Genomic DNA, 18088 nt, shown 5'->3' with positions numbered 1-18088 from the left:
AGATAGACAGACAGATAATAGACAGATAGACAGATACAGACTAAATTCACATCTCAGCTTATTCTAAATTCTCATCAAAGACAATAAAGACCTCTATCTTTCTAAGTCACAGGGACAGCTCTTGGCATGACTATTCTTGACCTTTGAAAAGTTATTTTTCACTTTTCATGGCTGCCCTCTTCCTGCCTTTCTCACCTTCTCCCACTTGACCTCTGTTCTTTGTGGTCTCCCTCCAAAATACCCGGCTGATCCTTCTTAGGCTCACTTTTGGAGTCTCTCTCTCAAACCATCTTCTCACTGAACTGTCTTTATAAGGCAAACTCATTTCCCAAATGTTAGTAATATTATTAACAGTATATTAGTAATAATAACTGATGTATAGGAAATTCCAAAATCTGCCTCTCTGTTCAGAACTATCTTTCTGAATTTTAGAACTGTACGTTCAGCTGCTTATTTTCCTTTTCTACTTAGAGGTTACAAAGGACGCTTATAGTAAATATGTCTAAAGTGGAACAAGTGGTCCCCCTTAATAAGTAATAACACTCTCTGGTGCACAGTCTTGCTAAAAGAGTCGTGTTAGCCTGGCGCAGCCACGTAGGGGCATTATTTATTTTTCTGACTCCTTCATTTCCATTTATCAACCATTTTAGCTTCCAAATGGCTGTTGTCCTATTTACAGTTTTAAATCCTAGCTCACATCACCATAACCCGAGCTGACGTCTCTCTTTGACCAGTCTAATAGTTTCCCAGCAGTTCCGCAACATCCCATTTTTTCTCATAAAATAAAATTTCTATACCTTAAGGTTATTAAATCATAAATGTTACTTTTAAAGAAATAAACAAAAACAAAAATGCAGTGGCTTAAGAAAAATACCCATATCCCTAACACAGCCCACAGTGGCACAGCTCCAACGCGCTGCCAGCGGCGTGCTGGGAATGAGCATTGTAAACAGGCATGCCCTATGACATGTAACTACCTTCACGTGTACGAGACATGTCCTCATTGATTAGGACTCCCAGACTCAGCTCATCACCTCACCGTCTTCCACACGTTTCACCTCCACTTCTCCCAAGAGCCCTTGCCGGTCAGGTCATTGTCTCTAACACCCCGCTTTTACCACTCTTTTCAGAGTCACAAACGACTTACCTCTGTCGAGCCAGTGACACCAGTTACCATCTCCGGTGGAGGAGTCCCACTGCATGAAGAAGAGCGAAGAGCACAAGAGCACCCGTACGAGATGTCGTCCTGCTATGTGGTTCAGAGATGCTGGGGTTGCCAAGAAAGTCAGGACTCACACAGGCACTGGATGGAACAACGCTCTACTTACAGAGAGAAGACAGAGCCAGGCCAGCTTCGACAGCGAGCATCACGGGTCCCCTGTGTCCTCTTGAGCTGCAGGCAAAAGACCCCCACTCGTTCCCGGCAGGGAACATACATAACGTTGGGTCTGGCCAGGTGCGGTAGGATACACACCCTTAGGTAGGACAAAGAAGTACACGTGACACTCAGAAAAGAGAAAGACGCCCACCCCCTGCCAAAAAAGGGGCACGCGCAGCACAGGCAGTGGGGGCTCGCTCTCTCGCTAGCTACCTCAGTGGAAGGAAACATTCCAAGCCCGGGGCACAGCCTTATGCCACCACGCAAGGGTCAGCAGGCTGTGCTCCTCCCGAGAGTGTAAAAAAAATCCAGAGTTGGTACTAAATTTTCAACTTTCTAAATTTCTCAGTGACATTTGATCATTCCCACTTGTGACATTCTTCTTTTCACTTGTATCTGAGACAGTATTTTCAAACTCAGTTTAGATTTTGCCTCCTTACAGGATTCTGCTCTAACCAACAGAGCTAACATAGCACCCACGTCATTCTCTTCTAGTCCTTCCACCTTGGTTTATTTTTCCTCATAATATTTATATTGCATAAATGTATATGCATATATACTTTACGTAGCTGTTTATAATCCGTCTCCCAAAATAGAATACAAACTTGTGACCAAGGGTGAAGCTGGAAGCTGCCTGTCTTTTTTAGGCCCCAGACCTGCAAATGTTATATCTGCTCCACCTTACTGGTCAGAGCAAATCACAAGCCCAGTCCAGGTTCAAGAGCCTGGAGAACATCGTACTGTTGAGACGTGTGCTGCCGTCACATCACGGAAGGGTACGTATCCCGAGATGGGAAGAATTTGCGACTATAATCCCAACTCAGTAAAGACTGTCGCACAGCAGAGGGTCACTGGAGCTCCTGCTCTACAAACACGTTCTGCCCTTCACGGTTCGTAACCCAGGCAGGACTGCTGACTCTTCGGAGACTAGGTCTATTCATTTAGAAAACAGATATACTTGTTTTGAGGATTGATTGTTATAGTTTATGGAAACTACTTAGTCCAATTTCCAGCATAATTACAAATGTTAATTATTAATAATGACTATTTTCTAATATTCTCTTGGTGGTTTACACCATCTTAGGTATTCTTTCTACTTTGTTAAATGAAAATTTCAAGTTTTCTCACTTGAAAGAGGACAGTTCTCTTCCATAAGATAGCAAAACACCAGAGTAGTAAAAATCATGGCATGAAAAAGGAGTAAATAACACGAAGCAGAGCTAAACTAATTGGCAGCAACTTTATCCTTTCTGTCACCCATGCCTGCCAGCTGATTATCCACTGGAGACAGAATCCGTTTTGAAGTCAGTTAAATTCAGATGCATAGAGGAGGGGAACAGATTATGTATCTTTACGACCTTCTTTCTCCTTTCATCTAGACTGCTCACATTTTTAGACTTCACTGCCTCTAACTCAAGTGTGTTGCTTTCTCTTCAAATCCTTTCAGAATTTAAATGGATATATTACATTCCCTTCTATATTAAGACTCTCCAGGTTGCTAGGTACATAAATTCAATTCAGACTGGCTTTAAAAGAAATGAATTTATTTTATCACCATCTGTTATATCAAGGCATATACTGACCCAGCTACATTTTTTTTGACTCACTAATAAATTAGGACCTAGACTCAGCCTCTTTCTGTGTCTTTCTGCATCTCTCTCTCACTCTCTCAATTCCTGCCTTTCTATTTTTCATCATATTGTCAGGAAGACACTTCTGAAATATTGACCTCCAGTAACTATAGGAAAAACTTCTGGCTTTAGCAAAAGTCTTGGCTCCAAATGGGTAGCTTGGGTCAGGTTTACACATAAGCCAATCACTGTGATCAAGGGTGATTATGTCCTTTGAGACTGAGGTAGGAACAACATTATTGTGAGTAAAATCAAGTCACTGCTTCCAGAAAAAATGAAAACGGATGTTAGATAAATACATACAACAAATATACACTAATTTTTTGCCACCAGCACAATGGCTTTTCAATTTACTGTAAATTGAAATTTGACAGTTCATCAAATTTTCTTTATGTCAACTTCCTTTTTTTTTTTCATTTTTTACTATATCTGCACCAAAGATGGAAATTCACCAGCTTGATGGAAGCAAATACTGCCTTTTCAACCCTTGATTTTATCCAATATTTCTCATGTGTCTTGACTGCTTTATGGATTGACTCATTCAAATTATAGAATTTTTTCAATTTCCATGAGGCGAGGAAGCAGCATAATCTTTATTGAAGTTTTACATAGTCCATCCAGGTGTAAGAATGTATTCCTCTCAACTAAAGCACATCTACACATTTATTTTTTTACAACCTAGACAGTATTACTCCCCTAATAACTGAGGAGAGAGTAAAAACAAATTCGATATGGGTGCATGTTGGCAAAAAAGGAACACAATAATTGTGTGATATCTTCCATTTTTTTCAAACCTTCACACACACAAAAAATTTACTCCTGTCTAAGCCAAGTAGGTTAAGAAGGATAAAAACTTGCAAACAAATCAATAAATGTATAGAAACACTCTTTCCCCCATTTGTTTATTGATACATACACACTAAAGATACATACTTTAATTTTACTGAATAATTATTTATGCAATATATATTTTACACACTACATTCTTGCAGAAAAACATTTTAATGTCATTAAATCTATTCTCAATAGCACAATGACTTAACCATTTTTCCCAAAATAATACTAGTCTTCTTGCATATGTTTATTATTTTCTGATGTTTTCTTATTATTAAAACATCTTTATAAATAGACTTTTACAAATATGTTCATGCATTTTTCACATTTATACTAAAGATGTGTGTTTGCACCCTAAAGGACCACAATGAATTTTCTGATGTCCTTTAGGTTTTTTCTCTCTTGGCCAATATTACATACGCACTTGGATAAACCAAATAGTAAATTGGAGAGAATAACAAGGCTAACAAAAACAAAACAAAATAAAGTAAGGCACCAAAAAACACAAAATACCTGAAATTCAGTAAGAATTTCACTGGAAAGTTTCAGTAATTTTTCTTCAGCCAGTAAATGGAGGAGGCCTGACAGTCTCAAAGAACTACTACTATATATCAGGATCCAAGAAACTGGAATGAAATTTGGATTCTAACACAACCATCCCATGAATTAATAACTCACTGTTATCTACAAAACCCTAGAGGTGGCTTTAAATGTATTGATTTTCTTTCCTTGAAGTTTCAGCCAGGTTAGACTGGGAGAGAGCCTCCTTTAATTTCTGCAAGGGAGGGAGAAAGATTTATGATGTTCCTATTTAATCAATATCTCAGGGGCAAAGGATGGGCATTGTCTCCCAGCGAAGTTAAGTAAACCATAAGTGGCACCTTTGTGAAAATACTCACTGCATTTATGCTACGTTGTTAGTCACTGTTTCCACGGTCACACAGTATTTGCTGAAAGATGACCAGTGTGGGACACTTCTCTTCTGCATAAAGCCAACAAGACTGTTGTGAATCTGGAACAACAGATGTAATGACACATAATATCACTGTGTTCGGTAATTGTTTATAATGCTCTTTCTTAAATTTAATTTCTCATTGGGTCAAAATTAATTGGAAGATCAATCCAAAAGTATGTAGGAGTGTCGCGTCTTAGATGTACTGATTTCACACCTTTCTTTCCTTTTCCTTGGAATTTTAGAATTTGAGGACATATATAATCACACATGAATATTTTTATATGCTGATCCATAACATTTTAAAAATAAGAAATATGTACATAGTTATATACATGTAAATCATATTTTTAAACAAGTGCTACTACATTTAATCTCTTTAGCTTAGCAAATAATAGTGTCAGTGTAAGGACTTTAAAAAATATTTTCATACTGTTTTTTTCTCTGACCTATCTGAAATTTATCCCTCAACTCTCCACATACCAAGTTATTTGCTGTTTCTTCAAAAAGTTTCATTACAGTTTTATCTCTCTTAATATGCCCTTTGCTCTGCCAGTAACTCTTCCTGTCCTAGAATTTCTTCATCTAGCTACTTTTCAACTAGGAAAATTTTGTTCAAGTATCTGAAATTTTCTAAGAGACATTCGCTCTTTCCTGGATGTGAGTTAGTGCCAGTGGTCTGCCTTCTTTAGCATTCTCTTTCATCTTTCACATTTATCACATTGAAATTTAATTATTGATTTATTACATGATGTGCTCTCCCTTCTAAGCGTAATGCTGAAATCATCTTTGATTTTCAGCACATTAACATTTCTCCTCTTCGCATTTTCAAGGATTCGTGCTAAGTGGCATATTTATTTCCTACCTCTCACTATGTAGCATTTTGTTTCCAACAGTCTATACTGAGGCCCTTGCTGAGTTCATTCTTTGAAGGTGGCAATCTTCTAATAATTAGAAATACGGTACTCTTCCTAATCTGATTTTTAAAGTTTGAGACTGCTGACTATAATCTTAACGTACACCAAATAAGATACAGAGAGAAAATTGTAGAACCTAGAAAGCTGATTTTTTATCTTCTTTCCTAAACTGCATACAATAACACTAAGAATTGCATTAGATCACTGGACTAAAGTTTACCCTTAGCACAAGAGGCATATTTGGTTGTTCATAACATTACAAAAAAGATAGTAGTAGCATCTTTACACATTTATTTAACTATATCTTCATACTTAAGCACATAAATAAGGCATAATTTCAAATGCCTAATTATTTTTCAATCACTTATGTTAATTGAAGATATTTTTGTTTGTACAGTTATATGTGATCTTTTTCACACACACAGAGTTATTGCACTGATATTATCTTTAGCCTCTTTTCATATAAAATTATATTTCAATTTATGTCATTAAGAAAAAAATCTCATCAGTGTAGAGCTTTTTGTATCAGAATTCATTATTGCATTAAATTGAGACTTTGAGCTGGGTTCAAAAACACTCCTGCTTTTTTCTCAATATATATGGTACGAGATACCAATAAAAATAAGGCTGACTCACTGTTCTCCGTTTTATGTGCTTCCTTTGAATTTATAGCTCAGGGCTTTCCTTTTGTCACAAAACTAGTCAATCTTATTTGTTTTTATTTTTTTTTCCTGGCTGTTAATGTGTCTAAAAATGTTTTGAACACTCAAGGTCCACTCTCTTAGCAAATTTCAAGTATATAATATATTATCAATAACTATAGTCACCATGCTGTATATTAGATCTCTAGAACTTATTTACCTTGTAACCAAAAGTTTGTACTCGAACCAACATCTCCCCGGTTTCCCCACACCAGCTCCTGGCAACCACCACTCTGCTCCCTGTTTATTTAAATTCAGTTTTGTTAGATTTCACGTGTGTGTGACATCATGTAATATTTTTCTTTCTGTGTCTAGCTTATTTCAATTAACATAATATCGTCCAAGTTTCATCCACATTGTCATGACAAGCAGAAATGCCTTATTTCTAGTGGCTGAATAATATACCTTTATATATATATACACACACAAACACACACACACGCATATATATAATTTTATATTTTTATGTAATTCACAATTTCTCAATCCATTCACTTAGGACATTAAGTTATTATGACAAATTAGGTTATTTCCATATCTTGGCTACTGTGAATAATGCTTCAATGAATATGGAAGTGCAAAATAAACTCTTTGAGATACTGATTGCGTTTCCTTTGAATGAACCCAGGAGAGGGATTGTGGATCATATAATAGTTGTATTCTTAATTATTTGCAGAATCTCTGTACTTTTTTCCCTAATGGATGCACCAATTTTCATTCCCACCAACAGTGTCCCAACAGTTCGCTTTCCCCACATTCTCACCAGAGCTCACCTATTGTTTTTTTGATATTAGCCTTTCTAGTAGGTGTGAGGTGATATCTCACAGTGATTTTGATCTGCATGTCCCTGATGATTAGGATGCTGATAACTTATCTTCTGACCATTTGTATATTTTCTTTGGAGAAAGTATCTCTTCAGGTCCATTTTCTATCAAATTTTTAATTTTTTTGTTGTTGAGTTATATGAGTTCCTATAATGTATTTACACTTAAAATTTGCTAAGAGAGTAAATTTTGAGTTTTCACCATATACACAAAAATTATTAACTGTATGTGAGGTTATGGATATGTTAAATAGCTTGACTGAGGCAGTCACCATGCAAGGTATACTTTTATCAAACACCTTGTTGTGCATCTTAAATATACACAATTTTTATTAGTCATAGCAATTAAGCTGGAAATAAATGAAAATAATTTGAAAAGCACAATAACTGTTCATATGAATATAAATACGGATTTGGTTTTTATAAGGTATGTATTTGTAATATAGTGGAAACAATACATAATTAGAGTAAGTGATTTAAATATATTTTTGATATTGAAGTCACAGAACACTGCACCAAATTTTAAAAATCATATTCCAAACTGTAGAGTTGTTTGAGTACCTACTTTGACCACTACTGATAAAATGATTTATATTTAAATATTTTGCTTTGATACCTTGTAGTTGACAAATTAAACACATAATTGATAAATAACTTTTTGTGAGAAAGTTTTAACAACGTTAAGATATTAGTTTAATCATATAAAATGCTTTCCCATCTAATGTTTCATCCCTGTGTTATCTTTCACAGGTTCTGGGATCTTAAGTCAGGGAGGAAATGTTGTTGTTGCAATTTTTTGTGTCAAAAAAGTGCCAAGTGCAAGAAGTTTCTCCTGACAAATTGGATTCTCTGTTTCTACGATTCCATGCATCATTCTGTTTTTTCACCCTTGCTGACATAGTTTGTGATAGATACTCTATTTTTTATGTGCTTTTTCTTCTTTTTCTTTTCCTTCCTTAGTATCTTTAGGACAGTTTTCCAAGCCAATGACTCATGAAACTAAAATGTCTACTTCTCATCCAACATACAATTTGCCTGTTGTAGTCTGGCCAATTTAGTATTCATTTCTTACAAAATCCTCATGAAGAAGTCGTTTTGCACACCTGAAGAACAGGCATCTCAGCCCTCTGTTGGCATACCTTCATCCTTACTTTCAGTGTGGAATGTAATTTGTTCCTAAGCATTATTTCTTGGATTTTATTTTCAATATATTGGCCTACTTTCAAAACCAAAGCTAAGTTCTTCCCCTGCCTACTAGATGTAAACACATAAATGACATGCAGAATAAAAGAGAAATTCAGCTCACAGTTACCACACAGTCCATGCTGTTTGGTTCTCTAGTTAGTCCAGTATTTGTTTCTGACAATGACACTAATAAGCAATTGGCACAAGAGAATGTTATGTGCCTAATATAATATCAAGCTCAGAAAAACAGGGACAGTCTAAATAAACCACTTTTTAAATAACCTCTTATGGTCCAATCAGACATTCATGAACATAATTCAGATATTTTAAACATATTTACTTGTCCACTACATGATGTGGATTAATATAATTTCATATATTTTATTTTTATAACACATTTGTCATGTGTTTTAGCAACGTGTCAAATACTTTTACTTAAATTTGGTATTTTTCACAATAACTGAATGAATTAGTGACATCTTATTTGCAATAAAACAACCATGTCACTCTGTGCAGGAAGTTCACGAGTGTCCTAGGGAGAACTGAATGGCTGAGGGCTGAAACCCTCGAGACTAGAGGGTCCACTTTAAAGACGGACCCTTCAATGAAGCATCTGCCAGCTGGGCTGAGAAGACTGAAAAGAGTCAGCCCAGCCAGGACTCTAGACTGGAGGACACGGGCACCGTATTGATGAGAAGCATGTGTATCTGTGATCTGCATATTTGAAATATTTGAAACCTGGGTGTTATAGTCCCATTTATTCTCAGATGAGGGAAATGGTGCCCCAAGATATTACAGCTCTTGTCTAAGACTATTGGACAAGTGAGGTCACCAGTCTCCTTTCAGATTCCAAAGCCTATCTTCTTTTAGAAAAATAAGGTTCAAAGAAGTGAAATAAATTGTCAAAAATCGCAGATAGCATGACAGCCCAGTACTGTACCCACTACATGATATGGACACACTTTCCAAGACAAAAGGGGTCTGGAGTATCACAGGCAAATATACCTGTAAGACACAGTGAGAGTCATTTTCAGTTTCTAGGCTATAACGTCAGCACCTTAGTTGAGCATCACGTACGTCCTGCTCCACAGTACCCCAGATCAAGATGGATCATATTACTTTTATTTCTACAAAGTAAGTTACAGTGGGTTACAGCCACTAACGACCAGACAGGCAGTGAGTCCATTAACATCCTCTTGAGGCTCTGCTAGCTTCTGGATAGTTGATAAAACACTGACTTCTTTATGGTTCAAAATGACACCTTATTTCTACTTCCAAAGGGTAGCTCCACCTAGGGTTGCTCACCACTGCGTACCTCCCAGGACTCTTTACTTCCACATAAATCTGCTTCACCACATTCATCCTGGAATGTGGCTCTAGAAATACTGCTACTTGCCATCCAACTGCAGCTCAACATGTCAATGGGAAAAAGGAAAGTTCTGCAGGCTGCACCAAAAGTTTGGTGTTCAGTTCAGATGAAAATGCATCTGGTTTTGGCACATTTGGCTGTAGGTTTTGTTCCCCAGATCTTTTAGGTGATTTTCTCTGACTTAAATTCCTATGGTTTCCATTTTACTAAATCTACTTATTTCAGAAATCAAATACTGACATTAATATAATTGAAATGGAATCAAATGATAATCTACCATGTGCTTTGAAGCCACATCAAGGAACAACTTTATCATCATTTTGTTTGGTAGAACAAAAAGATACACATCAACCAGCCATCAATGCCAACTGTGTGGATGGGGATTTTAGTTTAACAAACACCCCAGAGTGATCAGTAGATTGCAAGTAATCTAACATGATTCTAATTTTCCAAAATCTATTAGCCAAGAGAAGTATAATTAGAGACAAGAGTGAAAGTTGGAACTGAATTTGAAAATTGCCTTACTTGGAGTTCTCACTTATTATTCATTATATATTTAGCTCTATTCCTGTCTCTCAAGAGTCTGGAGCCTCACACATGACATACAACCCTGGCTGGTGACACTTTACTCTTTCAATATTGAGCTCTTTATTTTTGGCTCTTTCTTACCTCAAGAAAAGGCTTTCTTATCTGCATGTCATCTCAGAGTCTAAGGATATTGTCTGTTTGGTTTAGCATTTGTAGTTCAGCACTCAATTGTAGTATTCAGTGGGCCCCATTATATTTTCTTCTTCTATTCCTATAAGGTTATTAAAATTAGAATGCCTGGGAAACTAGCCTGGCAAATTAAAAATTCTTTATGTGATCAAAAATAAGGAGTACCATTTATTTCCTTGTTTAATGAATATCTGGGAATTTGTTCTTCTCATGGCTGTGAAACATGCCTAGAAGACTTCAAAAAAGTTAAAATTCGGAGTGTACAATGATCATCAACATAAACAACACAGCATAGTCTATATTGGTAATAAATTTGAAAATGAATGAGAATGATGTATTGAGAAACAAAAAAATTCAGTTCTATATTTTATTCTACTCTATAATGGCTCTATCTCTGAAGATTCTAATAGAATCTAGCTAACTGGAACTAAATGTGTAACAATTTTTAAAATAACATTCTAATCCCATCATATACAGTTTTTATTTTAGTTTCTAAAATGTATAAATATATAAAATATTTTTACATCATCTAATGCCAAGCAATTAATGTGAAGTTTGCTTAAAATCAGATACATAAAAATAAACAACGTGAGGGGAGGGTATAGCTCAGTGGTAGAGCGCATGCCTAGCATCCATTAGGTCCTAGGTTCAATCCCCAGTACCTCCACTAAAAACATAAATAAACCTAATTACCTCTGCACTGAAAAAAAAATTTTTTTTAAACTAAAACTAAATAAATAAATAAACAATGGGGGGTAAGGATAAAGAATAAAAAATGCATTTTAATTGGAATATATGATTACCTTGGCATTAACTATTCATTATCTCAATTTCATTCAGTAGAATAAAAATACTAAATTAACAATGTAGTCAATCTTTACTACGCAATATCACTTTTTATAATGTTATCAAATCAAGTAATAACATATTCCTTAGAACTCAATTTTTTTTAAAGTATATTACAATAAAAAGAGTTTCCTTTATCTCAGAACACATGTTAAAAGTAATTTTTATCCTTTCTTTGGTTTTGAATCAAGTATCTCATATAAAACTGAAAATATCAAGAAGCCATGACAATACAAATTTATATATATGTGCAAGCATATAATCCCCTTATGTGTGAATAATCAACTTAAGTTTTTTCACATAGCTGGTTCCTAACTCTTTTAGATTCAGGAGTCTTTAAAAAAACTCCTGTACTGTGCCATTTAAAAAAAAAAAAATCACATTTCCAAATTTTGTAGACATGCAGAGCAATAAAGTGATGGTTTCTTAGAATTCATTTATTTAAATCTGGGAGAATGTGTAGTTTGACCATGCAGTGAAGGCCCATTCTGCCATATGTAGGCAATTAGGTATGCTTTGTGGAAAGCAGGCAGCTGGAATATTTGAAACCACTAATATATGGAATGCAGGTTCCAAGCAGTCCACAACAAATTGGTGTGCCTGGAGTCAATAAAACATGACCATTTAAAATTATACATAAAGTCATTTGTCTATGCTTAGAGGGAAAATGGTGTGTATTACTTATCTGTAGAATCTATCTGATTGCCATATACAGAGTCGTCTTCAAAATCACAAATCAAGTTACAAAATCAACTTGAGAGATAGGTATAATCAAGCAGGTTACTAAATTCCACCCTGGTTCCAAATAGGAGTAAAATAGCCCTTTTTCTACTCATACCAAGGATTCTGTGATATGATGGAGTAGTTAGTTGCCTTTACTGACTTTATAAAGTGTTATCTTTATATTATATCCGTCATTTGCTATTTCTTAAGTACAAAGCAATAAACTCTAGTCAATAGCAGCACATGTTACATAAAGTTGCCTCCCTCCTTCCTCAGAAATGATATGACAAACTGTGGTAGACAGCCGAAGGTCTTCTCTCAATATTCCCATATCCTGCATATTTAATCAACTCCAGCCTAGGTACTGGTGTGAAAGGACTTTGCAGGTGGAATTAAGGTTCCTAATCAAATGAATTTAAAATAGATTAGCCTGGGTGATTCAGGTGGACCCAAAAATAATTACTTGCAGCCTTAAAAGCAGAAGAGTGAGTCAGAGAGTTGCAGAGGAAGGAGAAAGCAAAGGAAAGATGAGACACACAGGGAGACCAGAGATCTGAAATATCAGGACTTGACACATTGTTATTGGTTTTGAAATAGAGGAAAGGACAACAGGGCGAGGACGGTGGATGGCCTCTGGAAAATGAGAATGACCCCTGGCTGACAGCCAGCAAGAAAATGGGGACATCAGCTCTACATTCGCAGGGGACTGAATTCAGCCCAGTGCCTGACGATCTTGGGAGGAGATTTTTCCTGAAAGCTTCCAGCACTAAGTACAGCCTTGCTCTGAGAACCTAGCTGTGAAGTTTGTGGTGATTTGTTAAGGCTGCATTGGAAAACAGATACACAGGTATGTACAACATTAAATAAAGACACAAAGATAATTATATATCCTGGCTTTAATAGTAAAAAGAAAAACTTTATATTATATAAAGAAAAGAGATCACTGAATATGCTGTATCTCTTCATAAAAAATACATTTCACACACATTTAAAATGATGAAGAATAAAAAGTGGAACGAAGAAACAAAAATATAAAACATTATCAAAGCAAAAATTGTAGCAGGCAACATTAATCAGGCAAGGAAGACTATTCTAGACTACGGCAATAGAGGAGAGAGACTGAACTCTCCACATAAATTAAGGGTGGGGTGGGGTTTAAATGTTGGGGTGAACTAGTGGGAAAGTTTTGGAAGACATTGGGGGGAGGTTGAGCAATGGGTTGTGTCATGATCACACTGAGTTATTTCCTTGTTTCCAAACGTTTTTATCCCTGATTAGGCCATCTGTGTTTGCTGATTGGTACCCATCAAGTTAGGCTCCTATCCTCCTACACAGACCGAGGAATTGGGGTGCTCTCTCCTTAGTGGTTTACAGTTCAAAGAGATAGTTCCCAGGTCCTTGAGAAAGACATCTCCTGAGTTGCAAAATTGGCAAGAGGCTGGGAGAAGATATACACATAATCCAAAGGGGCAGAGAAGGAATTCACAATGACCAGTTTTCTAAAGTAAACCCTCTAAGAAAAAGCAGGTCAGTATTAAACAGTCAGGAAAAAAACCTATTGAAAATTTAGTCAAGCTGAAGGGAACCAGCTTGATCAGTATCGAAAGGCTTCAGTATTGCACTAGACACTTAAATTAGAACTACATTTGCATGTTATACATTATACTTCAATACCTAGCAAGTATGACCTACAAAATACTTTCAGGTCTGATTCTGCAACAAATGAAAAGAATTAAAGTTTGGAAAATAATTTAATGCTGTTACATTTTCACTTTTCAACAGAGCCCTCATATGTTACTAAATATAATAAACTATGATGAGATTAAAACTTGCTCTCTAGGCTGTATTGAAGTACTATTAGAATGTGTCAATGAGCCCAGTCTTGGGAAAACAGTGGCCAAGTGGTCCCCCCATATCCCTGACCCAGAAGAAACTACAGAGTAGTTCGGCTAAGATCATGCAGGGTTTTCATCTCAGTTAACAATTCTGTTTGGTAGACGTTTTTCAGTTTTTAACCCTTCAGTATTTCTTAATAGTCATTCTATTTATAAAGATCTGTCATAAAATTTTATAGGAAAAAAGCCATAATTAGGTACTATCAAACTTAATTAAATTAACATGTGCTACAAATCTGTCATGTGGTCAGCATTTGAAATGGCAATATGATTTGTCGGGTGAGAGAATAGAATGTGGTACTCTAAAATATACCCAGGATGTTTGTGAGGACATTAACATAGAATAACTTAGCACTAATTTAAATACTACCAGCAAACAGTTGAATATCTGTCTAAATATAGAAGACAGATTAATTTCTTCTTTCTCATGTTAGTGCACATTAATCTTTATTATATTTGGAATGACTATCATTCCAACTTCATGAAATGTACAATGCATGAAAAGAATAAAGAGAGTAAGTTTTTAAAACAGTAACCATACTTACTAAAAATGATGCAGATGGCACTTTATTGTGCTTGTAACAAGCATCATGGGTTCAATTATTGTCGCTGGTTATATGTTGCTAATATAACGTATAATTTAATGACATTATGTTTTTGTTATGTTCAGAAAATATGGCCCATAATGAAAAACATAATATAATCCTGTTCTCATTCATGTTATTCCTATAGTTTTTCCCATAATATCTAGATCATTAATGGTGCTGTTTATGTCACTTCCAATACATTGGTAGTTAGGCATACTTGAGTGAACCCTACCTGACATGCATTTTAAACATCTCTTCTTCAGGCTAAGGCTGTGCTGGTTCAATTTGGCAGCCACTAGACACTTGTGGATCTTTTTATTTAAAATCTTAAATTAAAAAAAATTAAACGTTCTTTCCCTTGTGACACTGACCACTTTGCAAGTGATCAAAGACCAAGTGGCTAGTAGCTGCTATACTGGCCAACATTTTCTTCATTAATGATAGTTCCACTAGACAGTGTCAGTTTATGGAATGTGCTTGCCAAATCAGTAGACCGCAGGTACGCAAGGATCGTCTGATATTTTCTTTTTCATAAATACAATATAAAACTTAATCAAGAAAAATATAAGTGGTGCAGCCATTATGGAAAACAGTATGGAGATTCATCAAAAAACTAAAAACAGACTTACCACATGATTCAGCAATCCCACTCCTGGGCATATATCCAGAGGGAACTCTAATTTGAAAAGATACATGCACCCCAATGTTCATAGCAGCACTACGTACAATAGCCAAGACATGGAAGCAACCTAAATGCCCATCAACAGATGACTGGATAAAGAAGCTGTGGTATATTTATACAATGGAATACTACTCAGCCATAGAAAAGAATAAAATAATGCCATTTGCAGCAAAATGGATGGACCTGGAGATTGTCATTCTAAGTGAAGTCAGCCAGAAAGAGAAAGAAAAATACCAAATGATATCACTCATATGTGGAGTCTAAAAAGAGAAAACAATTAGCACCAAGATGGCAGAGGATTCAATTCCCAATAGACCTTGAGGACCAAGATGGCAGGAGATTTGACTTCCAGTAGACCTTGAGTTTCATTATACGCTCATTGTGATATATTAGCATGGTAAATGGCACTCCCACAGGCGCCATGACAGTTCCAAGGCTGACAGGAAAGGTCAAAAAGAGGGCAATGGCCCATTCCTGGAAATCACTGCCCTTTCCCCAAAGTAGTTGGAATAACCCTCCCACTTGTTAGCATATGAAGTTACTGAGCCTCTAAAAACTCACAACTCCCACATCTCTCATGGCCACTCTCCCTTCTGACTGAGATGGACCACACCCTGTCTATAGTTTGTGTATCTACTTTTACTTTAAACACCCGCCCCCATGCCTCGTGGCCTCTCTGGCCTTCTGAGATGACCTGGACTCTGTCTGTGTAGTGTACATCTCTCTGAATAAAGCTACTTTCACTCTACTATGGCTCGTGCTTGAATTTTTTCCTGTGCAAAGCCAAGGACCCTCACTGATGGGGCGTGCACATCCCAGGGACTTGTGCCAGACCTGGGACATGGCCATCCTCTTGTGCCACATACCACTTTCAGGTGTTAAACATTTTCTTTCTTGACTCATTCTGACTGTGTTTGAAAAGCCCCTCCCTACCCTCAAGATTGATGGGTTCATGCAGTTTATCTTTTAAAATATACATTCTGTGGCATCTCCACTAAGAGAACTGAGGGTTCCTCCTCGGTGCTCCAGTATCACCAGTTCACACCTTTATTATTATACCTGCTAATTCCCTATAAATCCTTAAAAGCTAACGGAATTTTCAAAACATTTTTTTATCCCCTATACCTAGGGTAATAACATGCAGTAGGTAGTAAATAATACTTTTACTGAAATGAACAAAACTTAACTCTGAAATACTATCAGAAAAATACATATATAGGTACTTAGCATTTAATTCCCTTTAATTATATACATATATTAGAATTTCACCACATTGTTAAGGACAATGTTTTTGCTTATCTTTAAATTTTAGGAAACTGATTAAAAATTCAAATGTAAACTTTTTATATTTATTCTTAGTTAATTTGTATTACTTATGGATACATTCATTTTGAGAATTTATATCTATATTATGGCTGAACATCTTTTCTGATAAAATTTTCCAGGTTAAGCTGACTTTATACTTTTAGTTAATAACAGCATCTAAAGATTATTAACTTTATCAATGTCTTGTCTGCCATATCACACTGATGATTTTTCATGGAGAACCCAAATGATTTGGGTGCCCTGCTATAATTCACAAATTAAAATGGGCAATGTCATGCGCTCTCATTGTACTTGGAAGGTAAGTCTTATTGCATAACAACCGCATCAATTTCTCTTTGCTAAGAAACAGGCTCAGTGATGACTTACCCTTCTTAAACATATGCACTTTCTTTCCAATGTTCCCTTCTAAATCGAACTTACATATCTAATAAGCCCTTATGTAAAAATCTGTTTACATAAAAATTTAAGTGGTTATATATTTTTTGAAATTTTTCCAAATGATGAAAATTTTCAATTTACAATTATTAATTAAAAGACAAATTATTAAAGAAGTTTAAGACATATGCATATAATAAATAGTAGTTAATCAATCGCAAGTTAGTGTAGAAATATGATGTTACCTTCCAGCCCAGGTAACCACTGTAGCATAAGACTCTCGAGCAGACTTTGGTCAACACCGCACGGGCACAGCCCAACATCTCTTCTCACCTCAGTCTGAAGGATGCCATAGGAAACTATGTAGATGTTGAACTGGGAAATTCAGAATCCACACATATGCAACCTTGAAATACAGACAGATTAACATGTTATAAGGTGACCATTTTAAACCTGAACTCAAATTTTTAAATCAATGTGTTTTGAATTATCCAGTAATCCTCTACCGGGCTTCATTTACTAAAACTGAGCATTACCTTATAAATTATTGCAATTAAAAGTAAAAACAAAGTTTGAAATCTTATTTCATAACTTTTAATTTATAGTCTATACAAACACACAGTATGGTGGAAATTATATAAAGTCATTTAGAGTATGTCCATACACACAGTGCTGAGTAGCAATGAAAACTTATACTAATTGTCTTTGTTCATAAATATAGTAATTAATTAAGTACAAATGTATCTATAGGTGTACGTATAATTTAAAAACACTCTTACATACATTTTCTTTATTGACCTTTTTTTTTAATAAACATGATGAAAAGTAGACAGATTACTGTCAGTTTTATACAAAGAAAATGCCAAAATAGTTTTCTCAGACCTATTTTGCTTGAACTCTTTTTGTTGAGCTTGACCCTCAGGTAATTATCTTGCAAATGCCGATATATGTCTAAATCTTAAACGCTAACCCCCATTTAAGTTTGAAAATATCAATTAAGTGCAAAGTTAGCATTTTTTAATTTCCATCATTGTCCCCCCCCAAATATTATTTTATTGTGTTACTCTGGTTAAAGGTTGGTGTTGTAAATTATTTTCGTGTTATTAATCTCTATAATGACCTGCAAATATAAAATTATTTATTATTT

At 35.6% G+C, this 18088-nt stretch overlaps 1 long non-coding RNA gene across 1 annotated transcript; it reads right to left on the bottom strand.

The window, feature by feature from the left end:
* Positions 1–4347: 4347 nt before the first annotated feature.
* On the bottom strand, positions 4348–17314 carry LOC135318759 (uncharacterized). Its single transcript, XR_010377080.1, has 3 exons — positions 17187–17314; positions 4743–4855; positions 4348–4618 (listed from the first exon to the last, which is right to left on the bottom strand). It is a non-coding gene; the product is annotated as an uncharacterized LOC135318759 (long non-coding RNA).
* Positions 17315–18088: the final 774 nt, after the last annotated feature.

Source organism: Camelus dromedarius, chromosome 21 (genome assembly GCF_036321535.1).
Source record: "Camelus dromedarius isolate mCamDro1 chromosome 21, mCamDro1.pat, whole genome shotgun sequence".
Taxonomy (NCBI): domain Eukaryota; kingdom Metazoa; phylum Chordata; class Mammalia; order Artiodactyla; family Camelidae; genus Camelus; species Camelus dromedarius.
Note: the sequence above shows the minus strand (reverse complement) of the source record. Positions and strands in the feature narration are given on the sequence as shown.